We start from the raw sequence: 24,387 nt of genomic DNA, 5'->3' as shown, positions 1-24,387 counted from the left end.
AAAGCAACTGATGTAGCAGCTGACGCATAAAGATTAAAAAGGTGAGGCAAAGTGAGATGAGGTCACTTTCCTAAGGTTACATAACTTTGTTATGTAAACTGTTAGTGGAAGAGTCTTCTACTCTGTGCCTGGAGGAAAGAAAAACAAATATATGCGCATAGGTGATGAGTATATATCTAAATGTATGGTTAGAAGAATGGATGGAATGGTGGATACTTTCTAGAATAACTGGCATTAGCAGGATTCGATGGAAGAACACGATTAGTATTCTCATATAGCTGTCTGTCAGTTTGAAAAAGATGCACTAAAGATAACTTGACTGTGAAATTTGATTCTTTCCATAAAGTTCCCTACAATATAAGTGCCTTATAAATGTAAACACTTATCTTTACTATTTATCTTAGGTGAAAAACAATTACCATCCATACAGCTTTCATATTTTCAAACAAAGTTATTATCAGATAAGGATTTTATTGTTCTGGCCAAAAGCAAGAATTCCAGGGCCAACATTTTCTCTAAGTAAATAAAAAAAAGATCAAAATAGAATGAGGATAGGAAGCTACTGGAATTATGCTTTCTCATTAATTCAAACTTTGTACTACTCAGACTTCTACTATTCAGTAGAAGAGGATTGATGTTAAATTGGGAAACCCTTGTCTTATATAGGAAGTTATATATTTACCTTTCCACAGAGTCATAGAAGCTCATATTTTAATACAATAAACCACTGTAATATTAAAGACGCAAAATGTGTATTTTCTTTTTAGGGAAAAGAAGTAGTATTTGAAGTATTTGGTCAATGACCAAACATTATTTGAGTGTCTACCTTAAGTGCTGATTCTCCCTTGAAGGGGGAAGGGAAGGATGGATGGACTGGACTGGTGCAGAGGTCTCTTTTAATTTGTCATATCTAGAAAGAGAAGAAAACAGCTCTGTCCCAAACGCTGGCATCTTAGCCAGTAGAATGACGTGGGAACAGATGGGCTTTTGAGTCTCATACTTCATGGACTATATCTTGATTTTGCTATCCAATAGCCATTTGATTTTGTGTAAGTCTTCAGGTCTCTCAGATGTAAAAATCGACTAATATTTTATTTTGCGAGAATTGCTCTGAGGACTAAATGAGATAACGCTTGTGAAAACGCATGGTATTTTCTTTTCCTTCCTTTATGAGAGGAGTGATGTTTTGGTGCCATTTCACAGGGACCACTCATACTCTCTTGGTATATAAAGAACAGTGGAGGGTAGAATTACTGCCTGCTCGTGAGCGTTTCTTTGGGTTTCCATGAGCAGAGTCATACTTTTTTTGCCTATGTGAAAAACCACCACCACCACAGCAACCCATTAGGCCTTATGTCAAGCCTTTTAAATATGTTAACTTATTTAATCCTCACAGCCATGCAATGTGGAAGGTACTGTTATTATCTCCATTTTATGGATGAGAAAACTGAGGGAGAGAGAAGTTATTTGCTGAGCTCACACAACCAATAATGGTGGAGTCAATTCTCAAATTCAGGCCTTCAGGTTGCTGAGTCTCACCAGAAATCACTACGCCATACTGCTTTATAGAGCACATAGAACATAAGATGAGAATTAGTAGGGATCATGAGCAAGGATCTAGGCTGGGGGTTTGACATATATAATTCTCCAGTTCTTCTGTCCTCCATTCTGACAAAGGCTTCAATCTAAAGAGCACTTAAGAAGGAGAAATGACATGTATGATCTGAGTGGGTAAGCACTATTTTCAAGCAAATAAAAGCCTAATGAAGCTAATAGTATTCTTGAAGTACAAGAAGATGCCAATCAAAAACTTTCATTAAGAGTTTATGCTTAAAAGCTTCTCAGAGTCCTAAAGTGAATGCCGAGTGAGGTACTTACATGCCATAGGAACTTGGTTCAGCATTCCATTCAGTTACAAAGTTAATAAAATGCCATAAAGTGGAGAAACCAAAAAGTCTAGTCTGTGTCTAAGTTACTGCTCCCTCGGTAATAATAAAAGCTGCAAATAAGAAGTCTTCAAATTTTTTTTTCTCACTCTTACAAATCTGATCTCTTTTTGTGTAGACGCAAATTAATCTAATATAGACGTAGAATCTAGGCATTCTTATGATTTCTGTCTCTAGGCACTCTGCACATACTGTGCACTCTTTATAAGTGAGTGACTATACACACTAGTAAAATAGTAACACTGGAAGTTTGTTTTCTAGCAAAATATTACTAATTCTTTGACTTTGGTATTAATGAAACATGTCAGAATAATTATATTCTATTATGAAATTTCCTTTACTTCGATATATCTGGTGAGACTTACTGGGGGTCTAAAAAGACCAGAAGAGTGGAAGAAGAGGATGCCTAAAAGATTAGGTTTGTCTTCGAATTTTAGTTCAAATGCCAACTACTTGGGTGATGACTTTCAAAGGTCAATTATTTTTGGCTAAATAAGTAGAAAATTGGTCCTGGTAAGCAGGCACGTATCTCCTAAGGGTGAGGTTGGAGGTGGGGGTAGGCAGATACCATTGCATTGTATTACAGCAATGATACAATAATTTCACATTCACATATATAAACAGTATTAGCATAATACCATTCTTTGTAGGAAGGAATGTTAACATTTAGAGGGCTGTAATTATTTTAGGAATAATGAATTTCTATAAGGCATCTGTTTTTGCAAAGTATTTTGGTTAAAGCCTGATTTGCGTGAAAACATAAATAACCTCTTGCTCCAGACCGGGAGCATCAGCAAGCTTTAACAGATGGCCTCATTTAAAAATCATTTGTAAGATATCTCACATTTATCCAACACGCTGTCAACTTCTTCCTTTTATTCAATCATGATTTTACATATTTCTGTCATAAATATTTTTTAAATCTGTGCATTCATGGAAATTGCACACTTTAGTATTTATCCCTAATTTGGTTTGGGGGCAACCCCTATTCTTTCAGACTTATGCCACTAACCAAAAAATTATGAGATGATTAATTATAGAAAAATACAAAGTTGAATATTAACTCACGAAAATGCAACAAAGAGCAACATTTTAATCAAGGAACAAGTGGAAGAACTCTATCCTGCATCTCTGGCAGTTATTTTCTCCTTTCTTTCATATTGAAGAACCAGAAACACAGTGGAAATTTGATGACTCTATTCCTTCACTTTCCATTCACTTAAAATTTTTTTTTATGTAATTGCAAAATCCATTCAGTCTTTAACCAACTGTATGTAAACAAGGTTCTCTATACTTATCCCTGAAACTACTTGGTCAGCGGTCCTCTGTGACCTGCATATTGCCAAATATAATGGACCTCTCTATTGAAGGCTTAATAATTGGCCTTCCATTTATTGCTCAGAGGATGTAGCATTATTCCTTATTCTCTCTTCAAAATTCTCACCTCTCTCAGTTTCTATTAAACTACTCCTCAGGATTCCTTTGCCTTTTTCTCTTCTGCATCTAAACATATTTTCCAATCTTACTCTAAACACGTCAACTACCAGCTAGATAATGATGATTCCCAAATCTGTATCTCCAGCCCATGTAGCTCCCCTAAACAAATATACACAATCAAATGTTCGTAGGTTACTCCCACCTGCAGGTCCCATTCTACATGTCTCAAACTGCACTTTTTCCTATGGTCCTTCTTTTTAATCGAAGACAACTATCCCATCAAATCACTCAAATCAGAAATTTGGAAGTCACCTCAGACTCTTCCTTCTCCCTCACCAAGTGACTAAGTTAAGTTGATTTTATCTCATTTCTGCCAGGTTCTTGCTTTCATGCATTTTCATTGTGATGATGAAAATGACCTGGACTCTTATAACATTTTCCTATCTGGACTCTCTGACTCCAGTCTCGTCATCCCCTTCAATTTGTCCTTGTACACTGCCGCCAGAATGATATTTCTAAAACACAAATCTGATCAGTGATCCCTGCATAAAATTCTGAAATGAATCCCCATGGGAAAGAATCTGAAATCATTCTCTCCAGAAGGAATATGATCTGGCTCTCTCGTGGGAGGCTTCCTTCCCTCATCCAGGTGTAAAGTCAAGTCTTAATGAAATAGTCAAATGTTTGCATCCAATTATAGTGAATATGTTTGCATTTAAGATAATTAAGATGAGAAGCCATTTCATACTCCCCTCTACACACCCCCCCAAACACACACACACACACACACACGAAAATGAAAGATCAGAAATATGGTACAGGTAGAATCTAGAATAAAAATTAGTCTTAGAATAAACAATAAGAGACCAGACTTACTAATATTGACAAGAGAAAGAGGTGACAATCTTAATTGAATTAAGGCTAACATGACAAGATAAATGGTAGACTACTGAAATATAAAAAAATATATATATTTTCACAAGTGAGCTTGCCTTTCATCTTTGATAAGTGAAGCAGCCTAGAGGAAGAATTAGAAAAAGAAACTGTATTATAACAGACTACAGAGAAATTGTCTAGTAACCCCTCAGAAAAACAATTTCGGTATGTAATTTTTACAACATAAATGTATTAGTGTGCTATAATCATTAAAAATATATAAAGAAGAAATACTATATTTTAAAAATAAACTTCATTAATGAAATTATTCAAAACATTTGCATTTCATGTGCCTCTACTAATTTATTAAGGCTTGGATCCAAATCTGTTTTCAACTCTTCTGTTACATATTTGCAATTCTTTTCCTTTTTTTTGAAGTAACCACACTCACTATTACATTGAAACCCATTTCAATTAACTATGTAATTGGAAATAGTAGTAGAAAAAAATGACAGGGTGAGTAAATCATTCAATTTTGAGATTTTTTTTCAAGTAAACTTCCTTTGTATTATGACCTGTTTTTTGCATAACTTCTTTTAAAAACTTTTCAGTATTATGTCCTATAGTACCAATTTATGCTTATTATGTGCGTATATAAATTAAATCTCATTTTATAATTTTTTAGTAGGATCACACTCAAGACTATTACCTACCCATGGAAACAGTCTCCTGTGTTTGTTTCTAAAACTTTTGTATTCCACATTCAGATTAGAATACATCTAGAGTTGAGTTTTGTTTATGGTGTGAAGGAGGAATCAATACTCCCTTTTTTTCTCATGTGGATATCAGTTGCCTGAGTACTATTTATTGAAAAGCTCATCCTTTCCCATCTGCATGATAGTGTTACTTTTCTCATAAATCAGGTGATCATATATGCGTGGATCTGTTTCTGAACTCTTTTCTGTCCCATTTGCTTATTGCTTTATCCTATGTCAATACTACAAGTTTTAATATCTGGAAGTGTAAGTACTCCAGCTTTGTCATGTATAAAGTTTGCCTTCTTGGATCCTTGTATTTCTTTAAATATTTCCATGAAACATTTTACTGGACTTGAATAGAGACTGCACTGTATAACTACACCAATTCTGGAATAAGTGACACTCAATTATACTTGTAGAAGATTTAGTCAGACATTCAAAGTTGTGCAGGATGTGACAATTCTTCATTGGGTGGAACTGCTTAGAGCATTGTTAAATGTCAGATAAGCCTTGCCTCACCCATTAAATACTACTGACAATCACTGTGATAACCAAAACCATGTTGATATGAAAGGTTAAAAAAAAACACCACCATCTCACTAGTAAGGTCTTACTCTGAACTTTAAATTCTATGGTTCTTATTATCCATTTAAGAAACACTCACTTAATACCTACTAATGTAAGTAAGCCATGGTGTTTATGAAGTGGTGAACTGAGTTAAAGTCCTTAAACAGGTCTACTGCTAATCAATTTTGAAATTTATATCTAGGTAATTAAATTTATCCCATAATACAGATTGGACAGATCTCTTTAATTATTAAATTATGAGTGCCTTAAAATAGAAATAATGTCATTCATTTTTGTATTTCTAGTTCCTCTTATATAGCAGATGCTTAAATAGATGTTTGGCAAATAATTTTAATATACTTCAAGATGATTTCAATTCATTTAAAGCTTTAATCTTAAAAAGTCTTTGGCCTTGAAACTTGCAAAAATGATGATGGGTTTAAATGTTCACTAAGGTAAACCTTACTGAAATTTGGAGATCTTGAGCCTGTTTTATTCCTGGAGTAAAATTCATAATATTCAATTGGCCAATTTGTAACTTTAGCATTATCGTAGTTTAACATGGCTTTAAAACTGTATTTTTATTAATCTCAAACTTTAGATATTTTGACCTGCTAGAAAAAAAATAATAAACTTGAAAGTTCTCCATAAGCTGTTGATAAGTAAAAAAATGCCAAGCTTTGCATTTTTATCATGCTCACACAAGACACCTTAAAAGCCCACAAAAGGTTACAGAGCAAAAATCAAGATGCTTACTAACAAGATACAGCACAGAAAGAAACTACATGTGTGTAGAAAATAAGCTGTTCTAAAAATACATTACATGGCTAACGCTATGTTAAATGAAATAGGCTATAAAGATACAAAGAAGTATGCTGACCAATCTGGGTTTTCGTGGGAGGGCAGGGAGGATAAAGAAATATAAAAATATATTTTATCTGTATGAACATAATATGTATATAAATAAAGCATTTGGTTAGTACCAAATAGACTCATTCAGTGAAGGAAGTATTTTGGCACTATGGATGAAACAAAGGCATAGAACATATAATTCCCGACCACAGGTACTTACAGTCTAACAGATCAGTCAAAATAAGTATATTGCAAATAGAAAGTAGAATATATATTTTATATTCCACATGACTTTGAAGAGGCAACTCAGTATCTTCTTTCTGTAGCTTTCCCTGAATGTGGCTTAACAACTGCCAGAATTAATTACCCATTATGTCTTTGCATAGTGTTTCATATGTAACTATTTTTGTACCAATCAATCTCTATTATAATTATTTGTTTATAAGTCAGTTCTCTCTACTACATTAGGAACTATTCATGGGTAGGGGTTGTGTTCGTATTCTTGCAAAGGTCCTGGTACATGGTAAGAACTCTTAAATACGTAATCATATTGAGTTAATATAGTATCATACAAACATTATACAAATGAGATAACTGAACAATAAGCAACAATACTAACTTTACAAATACAAGTTACAAACAGACAAAACAGAAGTGGGATGAGAGAGGGGAGAGAGAGGTGGAGAGGGAAGGGGAAAGAAAGAAAGAAAGAAAGGGAGGGAGGGAGAAAGAGAAAGATCAATACAGGATTGCAGTTGTTAGGCCAGGCTTGGGAAGTAGGTGGGAAATGAGTCAGTTCTGAATGCCATATGTAGTATCTCAGGATCTCAGCAGAGTAAGGAAGCGTTAGGATCCTGGATGTGGAATTGGTGTGATCAAGGTAGTTACCAGACTTTCTCGTCTGCATCTTTCTAACTACAGTAGCTGGTGGGGAAGAGAAATATACAAATAAGAACTTATAATTCTTATTAATGAACCACTAATTTTATAGACTTATGAATAATCTTTGATTCTTCCTTCTCTTTCATCTTTCATATCATGGCAAATCTCAAGTACAGCACTATCAGGTCTTCATTTACAATACCTCCTAGATTTGCAATAGCTCTGTTGAAACTACTGCATAGTTGGGTAAGATATGCTGAAGCCTAGACTGCTGGGTCACATCGAGCATCAGACCTGCAAGATTTTAGCTGGTAACACTAGGCTATGATAGACTGGTGAAAACAACAAAGATTAGGTTTCTTAAAAATCCTCTGCTAGAATTGGTCCTAGAATTGAGTGGGACAGAGAATGCAAGAGGGAGTCAAGTGAGAGTAGGAACTCCCAGAGGTCAGGGACAATGGGTTAGAAGTTAAGAATGTATGCACTTGGAGTTACACTGTCCAGGTTAGGAACTTGGCTCCATTACTTGTTAGCTGTGTGACTTTAAGTAAGTTATTTAACCTCTCTGTACCTCACATATGAAAAACAGGGACAGTAATACAACCATATAAAGTTGTTGTTAATAATTCAGTGAGTTAGTATGTGTAATTTGTATGGTGTCTAGCACAAAACAGCACAATTAAGTCTTGGATATTTTGGGGTGAACACTTTCTAAACCATTATTATTATGTTTGGGGGATAAAAGGAGGAGGAACACTCAGAGAAGAGAACATTCAGAGAGGCTACAAGAGAACTGGTATAAGTTAGTGGAAACCCAAGAGAAGAGAATAATTAAAAAGATACATAGGGAAGAAAGATATATGATGTAAACCAGGACAAGGATACAAAATTCTACAGGAATGATACTTTATTGTAGTAACCTCTCTAATGCTTCATGTGTACATTTAAAAAATAAAATTGTGTAACTTTTGGCATCGCATGATTCAATAAGAATATTGTGATCATCCTCATTTGACTTTGAGGGCTAGTTGGGATTTAATGAGATAATACAGGTAATGAATGTGCTTGGTACATTGTCTGACACTATTAAGTACTTCATAAATGACAGCAATAAATGATCTCATTATTATTACTATTAGTATAAGCTTCCACATTCACTCATTCTTATGTATAATTTAAATGTGAATGGAGGAAACAGATAATTTATGATAAACTGAGACATCCAAACTTATTAATTAAAGAGTATTTATTGAGACCTTACTATTTGTCAGACCATTCTAAACAGAACAGAATAGAGAAAAATCCTTGTTCTTGTCAAGCTCACATCTTGGTACAAGAAGATAGAACATAAACATAATAAAATATTTATATTAGAAGTTGGCGAGTGCTATGGGAAAATATAGAGCAGATTAAGAATAAGTGGAAATGACAGAATGGGGATAAATTGCTACTTTAAAACAAACGTTCAGGAAAAGCTTTATTAAGAAGATATTTCAAAAAATATTTGAAGGATGTGAGGAAGTTAGGTATGAAAACATCTGAAAGAGGAACATTTCAGGCAAAGGAAAGAGGCAACAAAGGCCCTAAGGCTTGGAGTGTTCAAGAAATAGCAAGGAGGCCAGTGCGGCTGGATCAGAGTAAATCTCTGGAGAATAAAAGGTGAAATCAGAGAGTTAAGGCAGCCCGGTCACATGGTGTCTTGGTGGGCACTGAAGGACTTTTGAGTGAGATGAAGAATCGGTGGAGAGTTTTGAGCACAGAAGTGACATGATCTGTCTTATGTTTTAAAAGAATCATCGTCTGGCTGCAGTGTGAGAACAAACTGACGAAGGGCAGGGTTACGAGCAGGTATCTAGCTAGAAGGCTATTACAATAACCCAGGCAAAACATGATGATGGCTTGGACTTCATCCTGACAGCACCGGAGGTGGTGAAAACTGGTTTAATTATGAATATATTTGAAAGGAGAGTCAACAGGATTTTCTGTCAGACTGGATGCTGGATAAATAGTAACATTGTTTTATTTAAAGAGGGAAAAATATCTTACCCTAAACACCTGAAAAAGAGGACTACAGTGTTTTCAGAGAGGAGGCACCTCTACCACCTCCACAGTATAAGTACCAAAGAGGTGAAGGGAGAACAGAAGCTTCGTGTAGTGTTTGCATTTCCCACAACGCCTACAACGTAACTTTAACATATATGCTTCACAAATACATATTTTTAAAAAGTTAAAGTATTTTAATTGATATATCACACTACCTTCTCATGACTCCTGGGGGCAAGAACTCTGTTTAATCTGTCACAATCTCTTCCCTCCCCTCATTCTTCGCTATCTGACAGCAATGATTTTTCCTGTTTGTGAAAAATTTATATGCTATGGAAACCAGATGGATAAACAAATACCTTTTGTAGGATTAGCAATACAATAGGAAGAAGAAGGTTACAGCAATCACGGAGCATTTAGCTACAGTAATTTCCAAAGTGTCATTACTGCCACATCATGTACAAATACACCCAGCACACTTTACAATCCCAGGTGCTTTTTTAAAAAAACGAGGTACTAGAAACCTGAATTAATGAAGACATTGTTACTGATATTATATAATGGGATACATTCAATTTTGTTTTAGTAATATGAACAGAATGTTAATTCAGTTCATAAATGTAAAATTAAATTGTTTCAGAATAAATCTTGAATAAATCATGTTTAATTTTGTGTCTTTGGGTGTGAGAGAAAAACCATGCCCTGGCATTTTTAATACAGGCCTGACGTGAAGACCCTAATGTTACAGAGAAGAATGTTTTAGTTCCATTTACTTCCAATTCTAAAATGCATAACTGGCAAAATGAAAAAAAAAAAAAAAAAGGTTGGTAGGTCAAGATAAAAAGGTAACTCCTTAACTGTTTTATAAATAAGACTTTCCATATCAAGTGTTTTGGCATAGCTTTCCAAATATACTCATAATACAGACTTCTATTCAAATTAGATAGAAATACATTTCCCCATTTTCTAGCTTTTAATAAAGGAATTGTGTCAAATGAAGACATGGTGATGAATGGCAGCATCACATTTAAAGTTTTCCTATTAAAATGCCAAGAGCATGTAAGCAATTTAACACACCAACTCAGAGGCAATTTTTTCTATATTTAGTAAGTGAAGAACGTATCTTCAATGCTCTGGTGAGAATCCTTTATTAAATAAAATGTTTTACAATGTTAAAATGTTATTAAAAGTTTATTCAATAATATTCTATTAAATGCTCAATTAAAGTTTTGAAGAGGTTTTATACACATCTGTAATACTGTTCATTTATAAAAGACAATAGCAGTGACTACTTTTTCCAGTGATGAATTGCTAATGGTTTTATCCATGTTGGATCCCTCTAAAGGTCATATTTTGGTTAGTTTTATGGTCATACACTACCTCTCTTATGCCAAAGGCACTCTTAATAAGTTGTAGTCTAATAGGATCTCTAAGAAATCCTTCTCTGGTTCTATTAGGTAGAATAATGATGCACTAATTATTGTTTCATTAGATACATAATTAAAAGAATCAAGAAGTAAATACTACTAGCATGTTATACCGTGTAGTAGAAATTCCAAATATATTTAGCATGTTTAAACACATATTTCCAGGTATTTTCTTTTAAATAATTCATATCGATATACTTAATTTACATATAAAAACATGGCATATGAGATCTTATCAGAAACTACCAACACATCATGATAGTTTATTAATTTCTGGGATTTACTCTTCCACCCTTAAATTTAACAGAATATTATTGGTTTATATGGAAACCATTTGGGAGCATGTTATTAGGATTGTATAGTAAATGAACTATGCATGTATTGGCTGCTCAACTGAAGTATTATTTCTAATTCACATTATGCTCAATAAAAATCATATCTGAGGAGTTATATGTAGATTTTTCACAGTAATAGCAAATGCCATTATAACAAAATCTTCTCATAACAAAAGACTTCAAAGTCCCAAATGACGATTTTATATTTTTACAAAAGTAATAACTGATACAACTTCAACAAAACAACTTGTACAGCCAGGCCCTTAGAAACTTCTACAACAGAGAAGTGCTTTACTGAATCATGTCATAACACTATGGAATACACTCACGCTACCTCCACTGCCATTACTTAAAACAAGGTCTAGTTAAATAGGCTGGTGAAGGCCATCGAGTGACCTACAGAGGTATCTAGAGGTTTTCCTATCTGTACCAGAAATTGGAGTTGAAGAGTGCACTATTTACAGTCATCAGCCTCATCTCTGCTGCCCTACCCCCTCACCCACTTCTTATGCTCCTCAGAGAAAAAACAAAAATGAGTACTACACAGCCTGTCCCTGCTTAAAACAAAGTTCTTGGTAGGAGTAAGAGAATGGTAAGACTGTAGCAGACCCAGAACTTGGTAACCTATATTAGCCACCAGTAGCTACACTGTAAGTCACATGACTACTTCAGAGGTTCACAGAATTCCATATGTAGCACAGACAGGGAGGACAAGTGCAAGTGCTTTTCACAGTTGCTTTACAAGTAAGTCACTGTTACTTTCTATCTTGAGTTGCTGTAGCCATTATTCACTGGGATGTTCAATGCACCATGAGAAAGGCTGTTGTCAGGCTGTGTGTTTTAGGGTATCTATATTTAGTTATCTGCATCTAATACGAATATGTGTCTGTGAGGGTTATTAGGTGATAGGCTAGGCTAGGTTTTTGTTACGTGCTTTTTAGTGCAACTAGAAAAAAGTAGGAAAGTGGGAAAATATCTTGTTTATGAAGACATAGGTCTTATATCTAAATTTAGCTGAGTTATTTATAATGTATTAAATATATCATGTATAATGCATGTTTACTTTTAATGACTGATAATGTGATATTTTCTTTCAATGGTTTAAGTAATATAAAATGAATAATTATGTACTTCCCATTGCAAATCTTAAATACCTTCTAATGGCACTAGGCTAGTTAAATTATTTATGCTCTCAACCTTACCTATTAGTTGAGCTACAAAATTCATCTTTTCAGTTCTGTTCTCTAGTGTAAAGACACTAATTCTTTTTTTTTTTTTTTTTTATTACAAAAAGCTTCTAAGTGGACAGTTGTGATTCGATGTGTAGAAGTGTAAGTGAAGAAATCATTCAGCTAACTTTTATGGTTTTATTTTGAAAATTAGGCTGATGTGTAAGGAAACCAAGGCCCTTTACTTCATATTTGAAATCTTTAATTATAAGCATTATACATTTGAAAGGCATCCTAAATTAGGTATTATCTTAGCCCTACCTTTATTTACTTTTACAAAATCATCCTGATGAAAGATATAATTATAGCATTATGCAAAATTACTAACCCATGTTTTTTTTTTAATGTTTCCTAAGTGATAAACACATTACATATGGATTAAAGCAACAAATCTCTAACTAAAATAACTAGGAGTTAATTAAAAAATGGGAATTCTAAGTCTTATTTCTTAGTCAGGAAAAAACAACCTTATGAAAAAGAGTGATTTTGGAGAAATATTTTATGAATAAAAATTTCAAGATATAATTACAACTTTCTAAATTATATAAAAATGGTTATTATAATGCCCAATTTAGACGAAAAACCTTGAAGTACATGACTTGACAGTATCAAAAAAGCAGAAGGCTCTCTTGGCTTTAATTTTTCACATTGTATTATTGTGGAGTCTCATGGAGACAGAATTGTGATGTGACATTTTTATCCTTATCTTTGAAGTTTGCAGCATAAAATTATTACTCTTAGAGTGAGAAGTCTCCTATTTAGAAAACAATGAGGCTTATTAAGCAAGAACTGGAAGGGGAAATCGTCTTCCCTAAATAGCAGAGTGGCTCCAAATCCTCTAAAAGAATGGTAGCAGGAGATGACCAGGACACAACACTTCCAAATTGAATTTTAAATAGTGATTCAAATTATCATACAATAATTAATCACGTTTCACCCAAGTGATAATAGATATAAATGTCAATTGACTAGAAACAATGAATGTGTAAGCCCGTAGGATATTACTATCCAATGTTATCAAGATGTTATCAACTTGGCACCTCCCCTCTAATCAAGGGTACATTTTAAATGCTCAGTTGGTTTTGCTTTAATTAGTGATCCTGATAGGTATCTATACATTTCTACCACATGTCTTTAGAGGGAAGAGATAACACACACTAGCTAAAAAAAAAAAATGCATTTAAATTTAAAGTTTTTGATAGAGTTTTACTGCATCAAGTAAGCATTCTCATTAAAAAGATGAGTTTTACGTAAGCCAAAGATTTAGAAAGAAGTTAATATATTGTTAGGGAAGGGTGAGTGGAGTAAGAAAGAGCTAGCAAATTTTTCACCAAGAAGGCAAGATTGGATCAGGTGTTTATTTTTTTAAAATTCCGGGTTGATATGAGGGAGTATTCCAACCTTAAAGACAAGTAACAGTATGATAACTAGGGAACATTTAAATAGTGTGTTCTATTATGGCTACTATAGTAGGGAAAGGGTTGTCCTGGATTTGGGGTTTGAGAATTGATTACTAGTGCTCTTCCCAAAGAGCCAACTCAGAGTTGTATGGAGAGCTAATTAAAGATGCAGTCAGGTTTCAAAGTCGTACCCATAGTACATACACGTAAACACACACACACACACACACACACACACACACACACACACACACAGAGTATCAAAGGAACCTTCACCCCTTCAAAAGCAAAGATGAGGAAATTGTTTTAGTGGGAAAGAATGATTCCTTTTTGATACAAACAAGTGACTTGAGTCATGCCAATCACTTGATTAAAAATAGTCTGAAGGGCATAATAATTTTGTCTTATATGATGATTGGTATTGAGATATTTTCCAGGATAATTTTATGTAACTTATTTACTAGAAGGTATTATCATTTTACTTCCTTCTCTTGTCACAACAGTGTTGAAGAAAAGGTTACATTAAAATCTCAAACAAAAAGCATAATTATTTAAATATTATATAAATCATCATTTTAATCTGCTTGTTTTCTAAATTTAAAATAAACATTCTGCTTTCTAAATGAAGTAATTACTTTTTCAGATCATAGCTATTCAATAATTACCATTTAAAAATTTTTGAACATTTACTGTAAAGCAATATAATATCAACTCTTGTGATTAGAAAATAGATGCTTATGAGAAAAATGGAAGCAATTATATTAAAAAATATGCAGATGAATTATATAATAAAAAAGTACATTTAATAATCATGTAATTAGATGGGAGGAGTAACTGGGTAAGATGAAGGGATCACAGATTCTACTGCCAAAGAGTCAGTGTATAAGTTAGGCTTTTTTCATTTAATTGCTTTTGTAATAAAGAATATTATATAAACAGTTTACTAATTTCCTTTGATAGTACTCCTTTTTTCTTCAGAAATCCATGTCTCTTAAGTATATTATGCTGCTTGCTGGGAGAAATTATTAAATAAAATAATGAAGAAATACATAAATAGTTTATTTTGACTTTTTTCCCCCAGGATACTTACTTTAGGTGATGTTACTGAAACCTTAAATGGCTTACCAGTAACCATTATATTAGCTGAAATAAAAATACTCTAGAAAATAAAGTTGATGATTTTAGACATCAGGTGTTTTAGAAAAGCCACTGATTTTACCACTGATTTATAAGGGTATAGAAAACATTGCCATTGCTAAAAGGAATCTTTCCAGGAAATAATAAACTTTAAAGTAAAGGATACTTAGGAGTAAACTTATTAAGTGCTTGCTCTGATGAATTAACAGAAGTACATGGTCAAAAGTTTTCAGGCCATCTGAACATCTTTTGATGAAATCACATTTCAACAATCCAGGACAGATTAAAATAGATTCCATTTTATACTATATTTTTATATGTGTTCTTTGAAAAAACATTTTAATATCCAAATGCGTTCATTAAAATAACCTCAATCTTTCCTTTTCCAAATTAAATGTGTTGTTCACTTGGTCCTCTGTGTTAGTTGTGAAAAGTAGTCTTACTATTAAATCCTTCATATACATTTTTGACAGTTACTTGAGATTTCTTTTTTCCAGGGTATTAATAATAAGTCCTTTACTATCTCCTTGTCCACCATCGCAAAATATCTGTTAATTTCTGATTCTAAAGGAAAGGTATTTTTACAAAAAGAATATATGGCAGTTAATAAATTTATTTTGTTAGGTAGGGATTTTTCACTAGACTCTACACAACAGGAAAAATGATAAGTTTACATGAGGAATCTATCAAAAAATTAAAATATTCTCTGCTATATCATTCAATATATTGTTCTCTTCAAAAATTCTTAAAAATTAAAACTTATTTTCAAACTATTTTTATGTTAAAATGAGAGAAACTCTTCTTAGAACCATTTTTGTAATATAAAAATTTACTGAGATGTTTTAAGAACTGTTAAATTCTGGTAATAGTCAAATTTTAACAGGAAAGCTTTGATATTTGACAACTGTGGTATATAAGTGAGAGAACGCTTTAGAAAACATAAATATTTTTTTACAATGACTCTGTAGTTTTTAACCACATGGTGAAATTAACCTACAAGTAGAACAGGTAAAGGCAGAAAATGTTTACAAAACATTTTTGGGTAAAAAGAGTTTTGCAGTATAAAAGTAATTCTAATGAAAATGAGATGCGATGAGATGACATGATATGTGAAAGAGAGAGAGAGAAAGAGAGAGAGAGAGAGAAACACCTCCCTTCTGCTGCAGTCATAGTTTAAGTCTTGTTTCACAAATAAAAGGACCCTCCCTAGCATATGGAGTAGTTGCCATGTCCTCCCAGGGATGGTCTGTAGCTATGTTCACCTCAGGCTCATCAGGAAGAGGTGAGCTGTCAAATATAATTTCAGTCATAGAGTGGTTTGGTTGAGACAGATTAGTGGTATGCAATCATGATAGATAGTTTATCCTAGCTCCAAACTGCCGCTTGGGAAATCTTGAACTCAAATGAACACAGACTCAGTTATTATTAGTGTCAAAAAGGTATACAGAGACAAAATTTGGTTGGCAGCATGAAAGATGAATCAAGGCGAAAAAGTGACCAATTGTATGTTCAAAATCGAAATTGAGAGGCATACTACAGTTTGGAAATACTTTAAATACCAGAAAAGTCATTCATTATTAATTGTTCATTGATTAACATTTAAAATGGTTTCTCTAAAGTAATAAACTTTTACAAAGACAATATAAATTACATGTATTATCTTATTTCAAAATATTTGTTCTTAAGGTGATGCAGAAAAGTCTCCTCTAATATATAGAAATAAGACAGCAAAATATGTTTTAGAAATTTATGTAATTTTAAATATTTTTTCTTTAGTTGGATTCTAAAAATAAGACTTTTGAAAAAAATAGTTGTATGTAACTATTTTAACATTTAAATGTAACAGTTTGATGGCTTTCTTAGGAAGAAATCAGAATATAGTAAGAATAAAGTTAAAATGTGGAAGAACTTAATCTAAATAACCTTCCAAATATTTTCTAAACATTGGAAAATATATATTGATAAACTGTAAAATATATTATTCTATTAGCAAACACAAACTTTGGTATCTTTAAATCAGAACCCGTTCCCCCACCAAATATACACAAAAAAGAATGTCCTCAAGTGTCACTGCCTGAAGTGATATACTCTGACAAATCTAACAGCTCTTTCTGTGTCATTCCTAATGCACTTGTCACTCAGTATTATCCATCCTCATTAATGACAATGGGAAAGTTTATCTTGGAAACACATTTTAAATCATCTACTCTTTACAATGGGACCATGAAATCTCTTACAAAACATGAGGCGGGAACTACTCTGACAACAAAACCTCTTCCTGGCAGCTTTATTCTTAATTCCTGTTCAAGGAGTAATCTGTTTATTATAAAATCATACAGAACAATATATTAAACAGAATTTGAAACAAGAATAGCTAGTGTGATTTTCAAGCTTACAAGTATTTTTACAACATTTTTATTAGGCTGAAAACACTAAGTTGAGTCCTTTTTGTACGGTTTCATGCAATCTTCTTCTCTATTCTACATTATAAACACCTTTGAAAAGGAGTTTTATTTTAAAATGCCAGGGACATTAATCTTTCTATAATTATTAAAAAATGATAATATGCATTAACTTAAATAAAAGCAATTTTGAGTAAAACTGTCCTCACATGTTTAAATTTTCTAACTAAAATGACAAAATATTTCAACTCAAGTCCCTTATGGCATAAAAATAATCTTCCCAGCCCCCAAATTACTTTTAATAATATATTTATATTTTAAGGTTCAATATATTTCCTTGCTTAAGAAATTCCTAGTTTTAAAAATTAAAGTAAAAATTTAGCAAGACTTCTGCTTGATCCACAGTGCTTACTTAAATTTACTGTTTTAATTTGACTATCAGTTTTATATAGTAGGTAGTGTGTTTAATAAACAGGTAATCTTTTTGTGGTATAATTCTGCTGATAAAAATTGATATTTATTAGAAATATATCCTAATGATGCTTATTATTGTCACCAAAATTTTAATGCTACATTTTGATTAACTTACTGTATAGTAAAATAATCTTAAACAGGTTATAATAATAAACTTGAAAAATCACGTTTAATGTTGATTTTTATCACTTTTAAACATCTGAAGCTCATTTGTGAATTCAAACATGCCAGAAATATAAACATTGAATTTTAATATTTAAATTGTATAAACCTATAATTCATAAAGCCTTTTCACTTCAGAATTTAAGACTATTCCTTTAATATTTCAAATTATTGCTTTATTTTAAAAAAGGTTCTTTTAAAGGATGTTGTAAAAATGTTATGGGCTTCATGCTTAAATTTCTAAGTTAAATTACAATAAATACCATTAAGTGGTTAATTTAATTTGTAATGCTTTATAAGTCTGAGGAAAATCAAGAATATATACACATAAATTATAGTTGTTTCTCATATATTAGGCATTTATTATGAATCTAGTGATATTATATAGAAAACAGCAATTTATGTGTGGCTTCAGAGAGCAGAATTAGTACTAATAGGGGGGAGTTGCGTTAGCATCTGAAAGAATTTTCTAGCAACTGTAGTTGATAGAGATTGAAATGAGGTACCTCAAAGGAAGTGGGCTCCACATGGTTACAGAGAGGTTGGGTGGGAAAATATGTGCACACAATAAGAAGCTGGCTTTGAAGCACTTTAAACCTTCTTGCGATTTTAACCTTTTAAGAAATCCACGTATTTTCTCAAAGAGACATACCCTCATTAATTCTAAAAGTGCAAACTATACATAAAATGGTCATGTGAATTAATTATTACTCAAATAAAGCCTAATTTTAAGACTATAAATTACATCCTCTAGTTGACAGTTCTCTCAATAAATTCTCTTTAAAGTATATAGTCTTCTAAAGTAGCTCTTTATAGCAAACTTTCTCTGTAAGTAACTAGATTGTAGATATTTTTGTCCTTTTGTGCAAGATCTTAACTTAATGATGCAATGTGAAAACAGCCATAGATAGATAATACATAAACAAATAGACCTGGCTGTGTTCCTATAAAAGTTTATTTATTTATCTTTTAAAAAAGGAAAAACAGTGGGGTTGAATCTGGTGTACAGGCCTTAGTTTGCTAACCTCATGTTTTAAAGCATCAGTGCCACAGTTGATTTAATACTGTCTTTTACTTATCTAATTTTACATGGACCAAAGTATAAGAAATTTTTCAATAAAATGACAAGTGTTATAATAATTGAATGCTAAAACAAAGAAATAGCCCAAATAGCCCTATGAAGAGTAGATCACATTTCCAAAATAGTTTCACATGTACACTGTTTATTGACCAAATTGCACATTAAATCAATAGTATATGTGAAGGAATGCATTCAGTCATAAATTATGTATGGCAAAACTTTCCTTCTGAATATAACTGTCTTTGAATTTCTATCTGGTCTAGAATGGCTTTCCTGAAGAAAATTCTTAAGAAGCCAAACTAAAGAACTAGATTGGGACTTGTCAGTTCCATGTGCATGAAGAGGTCGATGGAATGAATCTTGAATAATAATTCTAAATTCTGTTATTATGGAAGTGATATTAGTTGCTTTACTGTTAATGTGTATTTCAATCTGAACTGCAGAATACCCAAAATGTTGTATTCAAATCCCACTGTACATAATTATTTAATCCCTAACTCACAAGTCTCACAAATCTTTTATAACATTTTCCTATTAAAAGCTAGGAAAACATGGAGGCAATAAAATCAGCTCTTCTGGTCAGAGAAGACCAGGCACATTACCAGGCAATTATTTGGTCAAAGGTGATTAAAAGGTGTTAGGTAATTTAAACCCGGGAATCAGGACTGGTTCCCATTAGCTTTGGGGCCTTTTATAAATCTGGAAAATCTTTTATAAAATCTTTTAAGATGAAGCATTCAAAATAATTTTCAAGTGGCAATAAAATGACAAAAAGGAAATCATGATTCAAATGGTATAACAATCACTTTTTTAAACTAAAAATTATATTTTTCCTCATTTCCTATCTGGTATTTTTGAAGCATATTATTCAACTTTATTTCAGCAATAATGATTCATTATATTATTAGTCAATATTTTCTGAAGGTTATTTTACTTATGTAAAACCTTAGAAGTATATTAAGCATTTATAGAAACTGTATTAGCATTATAGGAGTATTCCATATAGTCTGAAATGATGAGATTTTTATAGTCACACTCAATATGTAATGAACACTGTCAAGAGTTCATTCATTCATTTATTCATTCATTCAATATTTTTGAGCACTGACATGATCAGGCACTGAACTAGGAAAAGGGGATACAATGATGAGTAAAACAGACATACATTTAAAGCATTTATTTCCTAAATGAACCATATTTCCCCAAAGCTTCAATACTTGATAAAAGAGGCTTATGATGTTTTCACTGTTCTAAAGTATGGCAGCAAAAATGAACAAATCAGTGCAGAGTAGATATTCAAGAACTAAATAACAAACAGAGATTACTTGGATCGGGGTTTTTTTTTTTTCCCCCTTCTTCAAGAGAGAGAACTGGTTTTCTGAGTTTACAGTACAGAAATCATTTGGAGCTACTTTGAAACAGACATCATTGAAGTAGAGGCTCAATCTAATCAATACTGCATTGCAGGATCAGGGTTTTTCTTGGTTACTCATTTTATGATTGGCCTTAGTGTTTTTACAGACCAGTTCTACAAGTTTTTGAAGGGCGATATATCATTATTTATTTGATTGTTGATTCAAATCCATTGTCAAATTATTTTTGTTTGACCCAGAATATTTAGTTTGGCATTGATTGACTACAATTTAAATTTTTCTCATTTTTAATAGTACACAGCAACCACAAAGAAAATTAGAGGTATGTAGTTATTGTGTGTCTGAATGGCCAAATTCAGAGAGAAGACTAGAAAGTGCTGGATAAATTTATTTCATTACTGTATTTTTACTAATTTGATTTTATTTTGAGAATGTAAAATTTCTTATACCTCATTAACATATATATGTAACAAAATCTAAGTGTATATTAAAATTATTATAAAGTAGAAATATTTTCTTTTCATCATTAGTTTTATTTTTATCCTAAAGTCTTAATTTATTGAAAACTCAGGTGACTGAATTCATTATTATTACTTTTTCTGTACCTCCATTTTTCTTCCCCTAAGAGCATTGGAAAAGTTATGAAAGATAATTAAAATAAATCACTATCTAGTTTGATTCCATTTTCATACCTATACCGGACAAGTTTTGAACTTCAATACAGAAAAATATTTGAGAAAATATTTGAGGAAAAACTGTGCTGTGTTTTTCTATACCTGGACATAATCCATATATTTAAAGAAATATGTGTGTGTAAGCAGTTTTCCTTAAAAGCTGTAGTAGTTATATATTCTAATAAGTTTCTATAATTATTTATGTCAAGAATATAGCACCAGCGCATTTTGGTTTTGCTCAACATTTTAGCAATTTGTTAGTAGAAATATTAATAAACTAGAATTCTGTTAGCGTTTTCCTTTGCCCACTGAATACAAGAAAAGTTGACCTATTTATTTACAGGCTCAACAAGGGCAATCCATTTCATGCTACAGCACTGACCCTTAACAAAGATCTTGTAAATGAGTAGCCTATTACAATATGTACAAGTGACCTTTAATTGCACCAAGAGGCTTTTTGTTACAAGGTTTTTCAGTGTTACACCATAGCTACAGTATAAGTTGGTAAAATATTTCTTAGGTTATTGAGCAGAACTATCAAGCAGCCCCCTTTCTACCAAAATATGTAAATAAAAAATTTGAGGCATTTAACTAAGTCTACAATATAATAATACCTTTTAAATAACTCTTGATCAGAAAAATAAACTTTTTCCAATCATATGAGAATTAAATATTTAGAACATGCATAAAATTCATTAAGTTCTTAAAATCTAATCAAATACATCTTCGTTTTTAATAACAGCCTTTGGAAACAAAAATAGTTATCTTGAACCTGACAGGAGCTTCATTTCTTCATTTTAAGAAAATTCTAAATTTAGAAAAAGACACCTCTTCACTCTTTTTACTAAATAATGACAGAGTTGGAACTTTTAATACTTTGAAATGTTTAAGAATCATATGTCTAACAAAACATACCCAAATACCCAAATACATTCCAACTGTTATTTATATTAAGTAATGATATTTAAAACAAATTTTCAATAAAGTATAGGGTCAGATATTTCAACTGATTAACTCAGAAATTTCTGAATGAGTGCAATATATTTTGACAGTCTTACAAAAAACTGAAACCAAATATTCAATTTCATTAAACTATTCATATTGGGTATCTTATTTCTGGAAGGCTCACGTCAAAATGATTTAGTTTGATTCTCTACAACAATGGTGGGCTGACTTGACAGCACCTGACAAAACAGTTCAGTGAACTTCACTACACCAGATACAAAGAACCTGAACTGGCTACTCTATGAAACGTCCACTGTGGCATGGAGTTATGACAGTAATAACTTTGACAAGAATTTAATATCTACTTAAATAAGAGAATAGCTTTACTAGTTTTGTAGACAGAGTCATTTTATTATACCCCAGTTTCTCTTATTTATTATAATCCCCAAATCTTACCTTTTAAGAACTAATAGTTTGTATTTAATCTCATATTTTCTTAATGAGGAACATTATTTCTTCTTCTTACTAAACTGTAGAAAACTTCTTTAGTAATATTAATCGATAAAAGAGGAAAACATTTTCCAATCATAAGATTTACTGCTTAATTCTGCTTACAGATAGTATTCAAACAACTTCCAGTAAGTAAAACATTTGCAACAGAAAAAAAATTAAGACAAATGGATCAAACCTTCGTTAGAACTTGTTATGATAAAAGGGGAGGCAAAATTAGAAATTTGAAAAACTGAATTTGGTAGGCTCTTATTATTTTATAAATGGTATGCACCTTAATTTTCCCACAAGATAATTTTTGATGCTCCAAAAATGCTATATGTAAAATAATGTTAAAAAATAAAAGCAATAATACAGAAACATAGTAACTAATTATGAGCAAATATTTACAAAAGTACCTGAACGTAGAACTTATATAAACACAATAATAATATACTATAATTAAATTTGGGACATTTTTGAACCATATCAAAATAGTTGATTGGATCAAGGGAACTATACTTCCTTGTGCAGAATACTTCTTTGACCTTATGTAGCAAAGGTCTAGAAGTCCTACAGAAATGGATAGCATTTCAGGAAAATGGCTTTATATTTTTTGCAAACTAATTTTTCAAAAAAAAAAATCTATCACATACTAAAAAAAAGGGAAAGAATAATCTTGCCACCCTAACATATTCACATATATAGATATATAAATATATAAAACAGCAAAGGAAAAGTTATAATGAATTCAATCTGAATTTTATGATGTATTTTATAAAAATAGAGTAGAAATGCTTGTTAGGAACAGAAGAAATTCAATTTGAATGTTAAAAGATTATATAGAAATCTGTGTATATACATACATGTCCATATACATAATATACACATACACATATGTATGTATACATGTATATATGTATGCATACATGTATTTATTATATAGATATACATTCACACATAGTTTTCAAGGTTTGTTTTTTATTCATCAGGGCAGAGGCTTTCCAGCTTATGTATTGGAGATGAGATGGTAGTATATCGTGGGGTGTGGTGAGTTAGTGGTTAAAAAAGTACAGGTTTTGGAATAATACAGGCTTAAATTTAAGTGTCATTTCCGTTAGTAATGCTGTGGCTTTGGTTAGTTAAGTTGCATAAGCTCTCTGAATCTTAAATTTCCTCATTCGTAAAATGTAGCTAATAATGGTATAAGGTAGTTATGAGATCTATGAGGTAATGGCTATAAAGCACTTGCAATAGTCCCAGGTCCCTGTTAAACATTCGAAAAAACTTTTTATTTTTTTCTTATTAATAATTAACAGAGCTCCTGAACATGTTAACTTTCCATTGTAATTCTGCATGTGGAGTCAAAAGATCTGGATTTAATCCTGGCTCTTACCACAGCTCTATGACTTTGGGAGGGTTATATAACTCCTTATATTTCCTTACATTAAAATGCATTTAGTAATGCCTATGACAAGGGTTTCTGTGAGGATTGAATAAGAATTAAATATGGTGATGTATATGAAAGCAGCCAACATAATGCCTAGAACAAATGAGATACCCAATATATGTTTTTAACTACCCTTATGGCAGATATGAGTTAGTTTAAAAATAGTACTTTTAACTACTATGTGTGCTCAGGATTTAGCCACGAACAAGACAGTCTGTGTCTCTACTCCTGTGAAGGCTACCACAAGCAAGGTTGAGGGAGATTGGGAAAATAAACAAATAGATTAACTGATTAACAACTGTAGTAACACATAAATGTTATACTGATAATTAAAATAGAGTATACAATAGCAAGTAGCTGAATCAGTACTTTGGATGAGCTAGTCAGGGGCGACATCTCTAAGAAACAGGTTGAGATACTGAACCTACCTTCCAATGATGAGAAAAAG

The 24,387-nt window shown here is 32.0% G+C and overlaps 1 protein-coding gene and 1 long non-coding RNA gene across 2 annotated transcripts in view; one reads left to right on the top strand and one right to left on the bottom strand.

Moving 5' to 3' along the window:
- The window catches only part of ELP4 (elongator acetyltransferase complex subunit 4), a 190,659-nt gene that overhangs the window by 69,085 nt on the left and 97,187 nt on the right, over nucleotides 1-24,387 (bottom strand). The gene's annotated exons all lie outside the window — the stretch shown is intronic.
- On the top strand, nucleotides 1,451-16,116 carry LOC118602811. Its single transcript, XR_004950814.1, has 3 exons — nucleotides 1,451-1,462; nucleotides 7,110-7,115; nucleotides 16,006-16,116. It is a non-coding gene; the product is annotated as an uncharacterized LOC118602811 (long non-coding RNA).

The sequence above is a fragment of the Rousettus aegyptiacus genome, unplaced genomic scaffold (assembly GCF_014176215.1).
Source record: "Rousettus aegyptiacus isolate mRouAeg1 unplaced genomic scaffold, mRouAeg1.p scaffold_m13_p_5, whole genome shotgun sequence".
Lineage (NCBI taxonomy): Eukaryota > Metazoa > Chordata > Mammalia > Chiroptera > Pteropodidae > Rousettus > Rousettus aegyptiacus.
Note: the sequence above shows the minus strand (reverse complement) of the source record. Positions and strands in the feature narration are given on the sequence as shown.